Source organism: Aethalodelphis obliquidens, unplaced genomic scaffold (assembly GCF_003676395.1).
Source record: "Aethalodelphis obliquidens isolate GAN/ISIS:26980383/991018 unplaced genomic scaffold, ASM367639v1 scaffold36, whole genome shotgun sequence".
NCBI lineage: Eukaryota > Metazoa > Chordata > Mammalia > Artiodactyla > Delphinidae > Aethalodelphis > Aethalodelphis obliquidens.
Window position 1 is genome coordinate 2333094 of NW_020837980.1, and position 9682 is coordinate 2342775.

The following is a 9682-nucleotide window of genomic DNA, read 5'->3' on the forward strand; positions in this document are numbered from 1 at the left end:
GCTTGTATAAGAGCCATAATACCCCTTTCACATCACCCCTACAGTGGGTCCCATACCACAGTATAACCAGGATCTTATGTGTGAGTCAGTACTTATGCCCAGCCCTTCCAGCTCTTTTTCCTAATTACAGTCTAATAGTTACTATCCTAGAAGTCCTTTTTGTTTGTTTGGTTTTGTTTTTGTTTTGCGGTACGGGCCTCTCACTGTTGTGGCCTCTCCCGTTGTGGAGCACAGGCTCCGGATGCGCAGGCTCAGCAGCTATGGCTCACGGGCCCAGCCACTCCGCGGCATGTGGGATCTTCCCGGACCGGGGCACGAACCCGTGTCCCCTGCATTGGCAGGCGGACTGTCAACCACTGCACCACTAGGGAAGCCCTAGAAGTACTTTTGACATCTTCTGGTTTTTCTTGTGTTTGGACTGCCAATCTAAACTAAGCCTGTAATGGGTTGTATTTGGTTATCAGTGACATCTATAATGAAGACTAAATCTTATTTTAGGCAGACATCTCTCAACACTAAAGCCAAAAGTGACGTTAGAAACTGTTACCAGTGGGTACCTCTAGGGAAGGTTGTGGAGAAACAAGACTAGGAAAAAGCTTTCACCATATACCCGTTTGTCCTTTTGAATTTTGTATCATGTGAATGATTTTACCTGTTAAAAATTAGTAATCATAATTTTAAGAAAATAATTTAGAACCAGAAAAATTCATGTGACTGAGTACGGGGAATTGGTACATGTGAACACTATTCTGGGGGTTATGAGAAGGCAGGCAGAGGCTCTCTGGTCATCAAACAAGGCAGAAAATTATATTCTAACAAGTAGGCTATTATTGTAAGGTGGAGGAGACCACAGTATGTGAAATGTAATAACAGCAATTTTGGATAATAGGTCTTTTCAGAATACCAACTAAAAGTATGTAAATCTACTCACTGAGCTATACGTACGTTTAATCAATACATTGAACAAGAGAGTGGTACTCACAAAGTGACACCATCTTCCTCACACTATATTCATTACAGGTTTAATCTAAAGGGCCTAATATTTCCCAAAGCCAAATGAAAATCTCCGACATGTGCCACTGACTTTTCTTATCATTCTCAGATAGTTAAAAGTCTTGTCATTTCATATCACTGAAACCCTCTCATTTCAGCAATTAAAACGTCTTAGACCCACATCATACTCCAAACAAGTTCAAATTAAAGCTTTTTGCTCCTCCAGTCAGCTCAAGTTTGCTGTAGGTGGAAGCGCTGCTGTGGGTAAGGGGACGTGGTTACTCTGTTTTACCACCTTGCGCTTCTCTTCTTCCTTTCCCAGCTTGCCCACCATGGTTTCTGACCCCACCAGTGTCAGTACAGGGTGGGACTGCAGTGAGCAGAAGGGAAGGGACGGGAAAGGAAAGTCTAACTTGACTACTACGGCTGTGATCTAGCGGCAGCGCTGAGGGCCTGTGGGGAGCTCATCCTGATCCGTGCTCTCTCAAAAGTGGGGCACTTCTGATCTTCAGGGTCCACTTTCCGCCACTCCCCTCATCACTGCATATATCTCCTACATCTACAGTTCTCTTGATTCAAGCACATGTGTCTCTTCTGGCTAGTAGCTAGCATTTTCTTCCTCTGCACCCAGGCAGCTGGCGGTACACCTTCAGTCTCTTTCTGTTGAGGTTTCCTAGACCATCCAAGTTGCTTTCATGAGCAAACTACAAGGCAACCCATGCCAGCCCACATCTGTCCACAGGAAACACAATACTTTAGACAGTAAGAGTGCAGGTTATTTCCCAACTTCAGTCCTCTCTTTAGCCACATGGACTCTTACCATAGCCTTTTGCTTTTTAGTTTTCTCAGGTCTGATATTAGTGTAATGTGTCTCCCAAGCTCCAAGGGACAAATCAGATTCTCCAACTGATCTCCTTAGAGCCCCCTCTCACTAGGCTTGAAGGCAAGAGCAAGCACCTGCAACCCTCTTTCGACAACTCAAATCATAACTGTCTTCAAAAAAATCCTTTCTTCAATTTCCAGTTTTCCGTCACTTCCCACTTTAACACTTTTATATCTTTGAATGGATGAGGCACCACGGATTCCAAAATGAGTTTTCAGCCAAGCATTTGCAAATCATGTACAAGTCTGGTATCTCATTTTGGAATGAGAGAGTAGCTGGTACCTCTAGTCCTGGAACCTTAGCTGAAATAGTTAATGTTTTAATGTTCTGTTATATTTGTCTCAGGATAACTTGGCTACATAACATGTTATAAACTCAGCCTTTGCTAATTTTATCTTGATTATCTTTCTGGTTACAATTTGGAAATAGTTAATTGGCATTTTCCCTCTACTTTTAATAGAAGTGAAGACAAACTATACACACAGTCAACCAGAAAAACTTATCCTTAGGCAAACTGCTTAAAACAATCATCAAAGACCCTATAGGTAATGAAATCTTTAAAAGGTACAACCAAAAACTTAAAATTTGAGTACAACAAGGCCAGTAATAAAATGCTTAAAGGTGCCTGTATCAATATAGAAATGACTAACAAATATGAATTTTGAAGTCTGGAAAATATGTTGCAGTTATTAGTCTGATTTTTAAAGCAGAAGGCTTTTGAGATAAATTATTTAATTACTGAGATCACTGGAAACCAAAGATGTATTATCAGTTGGTGAATTCAAGAGAAATGCCTACCTGGTATGATTATAGATACTAGGAAAACTTAATCCCACTAAATCTTTACACATCCACATAATGGCTCAGAATACTGAATTTACCAACTATCTTGCTGCTGAGCAACAGCTACATAACCCCCTCCTCAGCTCAGTCTTCTGGAAATTCCCTTACCTTACTCCCTTTCTGAGTAAGGGAAAGTTCTGTTGTGAGGGGCTCCCCTTCCATGCAACCCCTTCAAAGTGCTGCCCAATTAAAGCTCATTGTGTGCTACTGCCACCTTGTGGACGTATCTTTTTCCTTGATCTGCCCCACAATCCCTTGATCTCACTAACTACAGTTATATGGTATGGTGTTCTAGAAGACATCAAGGGATAAAGCATAAAACAAAATATGTTTATATGTCCAAATGTTTGGGAAATGCAACATACCACTGTAATGAATATTAATTTCTCAAAGGCTCTGAGAAATACTATTGCTAAGAAACTTAACTTTTTTTATCTAAGTGCCAGGGAGTTAGACGTTTTCCTCTACCCTTTTAGGTTCTTCCGGCTGGTCTAAGAATTAAATTGATAGGAGGCAGATTAAGAGGCGAAAATCAAACAAAAGTTTAATAACATGTATACATGGAAGAGACCCAGGAGAACTGAGTAACTCACCAAAATGGCTGAAACCCTCGCCTTAAATAACATTTTCAGCAGCTAAAGAGGATGTTGGGGGTAGAGGTTTGAGACTTCAAAAGGGAGGAAGGCAATTCACATGAAAGATGAAAAAGCAAATGTTTGGTAAACAAATATTTGTTGGGCCATGCAGCGCAGTTTGCGCTATAAAGGTACTCTCATCTCTAGGCCCTGCTGAGTTTCCACCACCACGCCTAGCCCATATTTTTGCAGACAACCTCTGGCGATAACTTGATCTATACTTCTTTTAGGCAGTAAGGGGGAAGGTCAAAATTTCTTCTTGAGTCTTTTGGTCCTTGATTGTTATCAGCTTGAAATAATCCTCATGCCAAAGAGACATTTTGGGGTGGCACGTTTTGCTCCCCCACCCAAGCATTTCCCACATATTTTTTAACAGAATAATTCATGAATTATTATTTTGATCCCTCCTTTCACAGAAGAGGAAAGTGAGAAACTGAAATGGTATTTGTCCATTGTGACGTAGTTTTTAATAACAGTGCTAAGATTAAACAAAAATCTCAAGATAAAGTGAAATGAGCACCAATCCCTAGTCTCCTACCATCTCTCTAAAACACTGAATAACTTAACTTCTGTGGACCTCAACTTTTCCTTACATATAAATGTCAGTCATAAAATTGGGTGATCTGATAATAATATAAGAGTTCACATACAATGGCTTTTACCGATAAAGTTTCTTAAAGAGAAAAAAAGCTGAAGTTTTTCAACTACCCAGATCATCTCTACTCTTCCCGCTTTCCTGTCAGCACCTACCATTGTGTATTTTTGCCACCATCATTGAATGAAAATAAAGTGGGCTAATATATTCACCATATATATATATATATATATATATATATATATATGGGTTTTTTTGTTTTTGTTTTTGTTTTTGCGGTACGCGGGCCTCTCACTGTTGTGGCCTCTCCCGTTGCGGAGCACAGGCTCAGGACGCGCAGGCTCAGCGGCCATGGCTCACGGGCCCAGCCGCTCCGCGGCATGTGGGATCTTCCCAGACCAGGGCACGAACCCGTGTCCCCTGCATCGGCAGGCGGACTCTCAACCACTGCACCACCAGGGAAACCCTCACCTTATATTTTTTTGTTAATTTCTCTTTTTTCCAGAGAAGACAAATGCTTTTTTTTTGCCTGATAAATAAATGTTCTTTCTTCTTTCATGACACCTTATATGTTTCCTCTTACGTATTCATGTGATTGCTCACATCTGACTAGATAAGACAATAATGATACATATTCTATAAAAAGAATGTATGTATATCATATGTTTGTGCAATTCTAGTGTTATGTTATCCTCAAAGCAACCTGACCCCCAAATTGGCAGTGTCAACTGTAGTTACTCATCAGATTCCCTGAATTAATAGGTTTATCTTCTCCACTGTAAGTTTTTATAAAATTTCTTAACATTACAATCAGACTGTAAGCAAAACTCCACATTATAAATTAAGTCTTGAAACTGTTAGAAGCACTCTGATTTTATTTCTGCAGAAGAGACCAAAAACCTAAGCTGCTATTTAAAATACTGTAGATCACAGACATTATGGAAACAGAAAATAATTTTTAAATGTATTAAATTATTTTAATTTAAATTATGTCTGCAATGATTTTCAGTAATTTCAACTCACACAGTTTTATTAATCTCCTACAATGGACATGCATTTCAGTTTCTATCATTATCTAGACGTGTTTCACAGTAATCACAGGCATCTAAGTTTAGGTTTTAGAAGGGCAATAAAGCAATTAGCACTAGAGTCCTTACGTTTACATTGAAAGGCAGGAAAACCCAACAGGAAATCTGCCACTTTGATTTAATCGAGTCAGATTTTAGTGATATCAGAGGATTTGTTTGATTCAAGGATCAGCTTGATTACTTTACAAGCAAGTTCTTTACTTAGATTCCTGGATAATAAATATGTCAAGATTTACCACAAAGAGACAAGTGGTTTGTTTCAGAGTTTCCCTGTAATTAAAGCTGATTCCTTGCTTCAAGGACAACTACTTTTTAAATTTCATATATTTTATTTTCTAAATCCTATATTATTCTCTTTCCTTATCATTATTTATTCATACATTACTAATCCAGAATTACGAAACTTCTTTATGCCATACACTGTAGTGACGCATTAGAACCTTGATCATTGTTTGTAAAAATGTGTCCAGCCTCACTTTTTTCACTGTGTATTCTATAAAAATGTCTAAATTACATTTTCCTTGATCATTTGAAAAACTTAGTTTGTTAACTTATATTTCCCATAGTTTCTTCTTTTTCTTGGGGCTCCAAAACGTCCCGTAATGAACCTCTTTCAAAAAGTGGTCTCCAACTACATTAGTCAGAGATTTTTAGAAAGATGGTAAAAGATTCCTTAGAAGTCATCTACACAACTCCCTTGTTTTAAAAATAAGGGAACAGAGATACAATGAATTTAGGTGGCTTGCCCCAAATCTTAGAAATAGTTGATAGTAGAACTGGAAGTAAAAACCTAATCCACAGTTTCTACTTCTTTCCCCAGTAGAGCAATTTCCTAAGCCTTTGGTGTCAAGTGGTTTCACTATTAGTAGAAAAGGGAAGGAAGTAGGAGAGTGACATCAAGCATCAGTAGTGTGATTGGTATAAACGACCTTTAGAGTCTTTTTCAGTCCTGAGAGTCTGTGTTTTGGTGAGTGGCAGAATAAGCCACCCCAAAATATGCCTCTTTAGCATAAGGATTATTTTAAGCTAATTTTTCGCAGACACTGGAGGAGCTCTGAAAGCAGTAGAAGTTACCCTTTTGTAAGGAAAATATACATTTATAAAGGAAATCTCCATTTGTAAAGTGTCTCCCTCTCTGTACTAAGAAGGGAAGGGTGACTCTAAATCAGAATCATATTCAGTGGAGAAGGCACTGACTTAAATCTGTATAGTGAATCTTACTGTTACCAAACCAAAATCAGGTCTCCTTGCTCCATGTGCAGCAAAGCCAATCTACTGACACTGGGTTGTGGTGCAGGGTGCAAGCAAGGAGAAAGGACAGGTGATGCTCAAAAGACTGGAACTCCCTGATGGCTTTCAGTAAGGGTTTTGAAGGCAACGTTAGGGATGAGGGTCACAGGGTGTGCGATCAGCTCGTGGACATTTTTCTGATTGGTTGGTGGTGAAATAACAGGGTGATGTTCTGGGAATCTTAATCATCAATCTCCTGGTTCCAGTCAGTCTGGGGTCTGTGTGCTGGTGGTCAGCATGTAGTCAACATCCTTCACCTGGTTGGGGGGGGTGGGTCCTAGTTTCTGCAGAACAACTCAGAGATATGTGAGATTGTTATCTCTATCCCTTCAGGAGGAACTAGGTGTGACTCCATTGTTCAAGCTATTATTACTTTTCTTGCTTGCCTGCTTTCTTTGTTTCTACATTTTCTACTTCTCTAATCATTAACTGTTTGAGTCTGCTCTTTGGAACTTGGGGAAGGCCTAGGAGACGAAAGCTTTTTCTGCAAACAGGAAGAGGGAGACATGGAGGGGCTTGTACCCAGGAGGGCCCAGCAGGGTCCTGCCCGGTTTCATTACCCTTGTTTACTATGCTTTTCCTGGTAACTTCCCATAACCAGTCTCCCCACAACACCAAAATCTTTCTTTTGTCTTTAGCTGAAGGTGGTATTTAAGGTGGTGGCTTGGGCCCTCTCAGGGAGTTCACTCATTTTTCCTGGGTATCTCCCATGTATACATGAAGTATACTTGTTGATAAACTTCTGTTTGTTTTTCTCTTGTATCTGTCTTTGGTCACAGGGGATCTCAGCCAAGAACTCAGAAGGGTAAAGAGAAAATTATTTTTCCTCCTCCACAATTTCTACAGAGTATTCTGGCAAGAGATATGAAATACTTAGAGACCCCACAGTTTCTCCCTATAGCGTAATAAACTTACAGGCATCGAGTATTCCTACTATTGACTCACTGCTCTAAATACTGTATACTTTTATGGGGAAAAGAAAAGCTGCCTGAGGAGACTTTGAGTAATGTAATACTGCCCTCTAGCATCCAGTTTTTAAAATTACATAAAAATATACTGTATGCTCACAACTAGAGGGAGAAGTGTTTTTCTATTTATGTACAATAATAAATTCCTACAGAAGAGTGACAAATATAGTCAGAAAACAAATATTTACATATAATATTTGATAATATATTCATAACTAGTAAAAATGCCAAAATAGTCTTAGAAACACCAGCTAAAGTGAAATTGGGAAGTACACGTTTCCAATTTTGTTCTTTTTCAAAACTGTGTTGGCTCTTCTGGGTCCCTTGAATTCCTATGTAAATGTTAGAATCGTTTTGTCAATTTCTTTTTAAAAAGTTTGCTGGAATTTTGCTAGGGATTGCATTGAATCTGTAGTCAGTTTGGGGAGTACTGCCATCTTAATACTAAGTCTTCTGATCTATGAACATGGACATCTTTCCATTTATTAGATCTTCTTTGATTTCTTTCAACAATGTTTTGTAGTTTTCAGAGTATAAGTTTTTCATTTCTTTTGTTAAACGTATTCCTAAGTATTTTATTCTTTTTTTTCTTTTTTTTTCGGTACACGGGCCTCCCACTGTTGTGGCCTCTCCTGTTGCGGAGCACAGGCTCCGGACACGCAGGCTCAGTGGCCGTGGCTCACGGGCCCAGCCACTCCGCTGCATGTGGGATCTTCCCGGGCCAGGGCACGAACCCGTGTCGCCTGCATCGGCAGGTGGACTCTCAACCACTGCGCCACCAGGGAAGCCCTATTTTATTCTTTTTGATGGTAACGTAGATGAAATTATTTTCTTAATTTCATTTTGTAACGGAACCCAGGTTTGGCTGCTTGCCACTAATATGCCAATAATTCAAGAGGCAAGTGTCAGTAGAAAAGAAAGGTGCTTTGGGACTTCCCTGGTGGCGCAGTGGTTAAGAATCTGCCTGCCGGGCTTCCCTGGTGGCGTAGTGGTTGAGAGTCCGCCTGCCGATGCAGGGGACACGGGTTCGTGCCCCGGTCCAGGAAGATCCCAAATGCTGCGGAGTGGCTGGGCCCGTGAGCCATGACCGCTGAGCCTGTGCGTCCGGAGCCTGTGCGCCACAACAGTGAGAGGCCCGCGTACCGCAAAAAAAAAAAAAGAAGAATCTGCCTGCCAATGCAGGGGACATGGGTTCGAGCCCTGGTCCGGGAAGATCCCACATGCCGTGGAGCAACTAAGCCTGTGCACCACAACTACTGAGCCTGTGCTCTAGGGTCCACGAGCCACAACTGCTGAAGCCCATGCACCTAGAGCCTGTGCTCTGCAACAAAGAGAAGCCACCTCTATGAAAAGCCCGCATACCACAAGGAAGAGTAGCCCCCTCTCACCGCAACTAGAGAAAGCCCGCCTGCAGCAACAAAGACCCAACACAGCCAAAAATAAATAAATAATAGAAAAAATAAAAAGATATCACCATTAAGAAAAGAAAAAAAAAGGTGCTTTAATCAGAAAAGACAGTGTGATTCCCTGGTGGTCCTGTGGTTAGGACTCTGTGCTTTCACTGCCAAGGATCCGGGTTCAATCTCTGCTCGGGGAACTAAGATCCTGCAAGCCACACGATGTGACCAAAAATAAGAAGAAGAAGAAGAAAGAAAAAGAAAAGATGGCAATCTGGGGAGATGGTAAACTCATGTCCAGAGACCAACTCCGAAGATTCTGCTCAGCCATGAGAGTTTTTAAATGGAAAAATGGGGGAAAGAATCTCATTGAATCATTGAGGCATGAGGTTGGGTTTTGCATCATTCTCCATTGAGTGCAGACTGGCTGACTCTTCAGAGAGAAGAAAACCTTGCCTGCATGGTCTGCCTGTAGGATTGCTAAGGGAGCTGTTGGGGGTAGAAAGCAAGTCACTTTTTTAACTGCTTAATTCTTCATTCTTACTTCTTTTTATCTAGGAAAAGAATCAACAGGTTAGACAAGGCATGATGTGCGTTCAGGAGAGCATAAGTCAGGAGTTAGTTTCAATTGCTTAGTGATCTCATTCCTATAATTAGGTTCTTTGAAGGTTAGAGGGGAACCCAAATGGGCAAACAGGAAAAGGGCAAAGAGCTGCTTTTAATTTTGGGATTGTTCATTGTGTAGAAATAAATTGATTTTTGTATATTGATCTTGTGCCCTGCAACCTTGCTGAACTCATTTATTCTAATTTTTAGTGGATTCCTTAGTACCATATTACCTAACTACAAATAAAGAGTTTTACTTTTTCCTTTCCAACATGAATGCCTTTTCTTTTTCTTCCCTAATTTCCATGGCTAGAACCTCCAGTGCAGTGTTGCATAAAAGTGGCAAAAGGAGAAATCCTTATCTTTTTTTTTTTTTTTTTTTTT

At 40.4% G+C, this 9682-nt stretch overlaps 1 protein-coding gene across 7 annotated transcripts in view; it reads left to right on the forward strand.

The window, feature by feature from the left end:
- AMN1 (antagonist of mitotic exit network 1 homolog) overlaps positions 1–9682 on the forward strand; it is a 65727-nt gene that overhangs the window by 51470 nt on the left and 4575 nt on the right. The window lies entirely within an intron of this gene.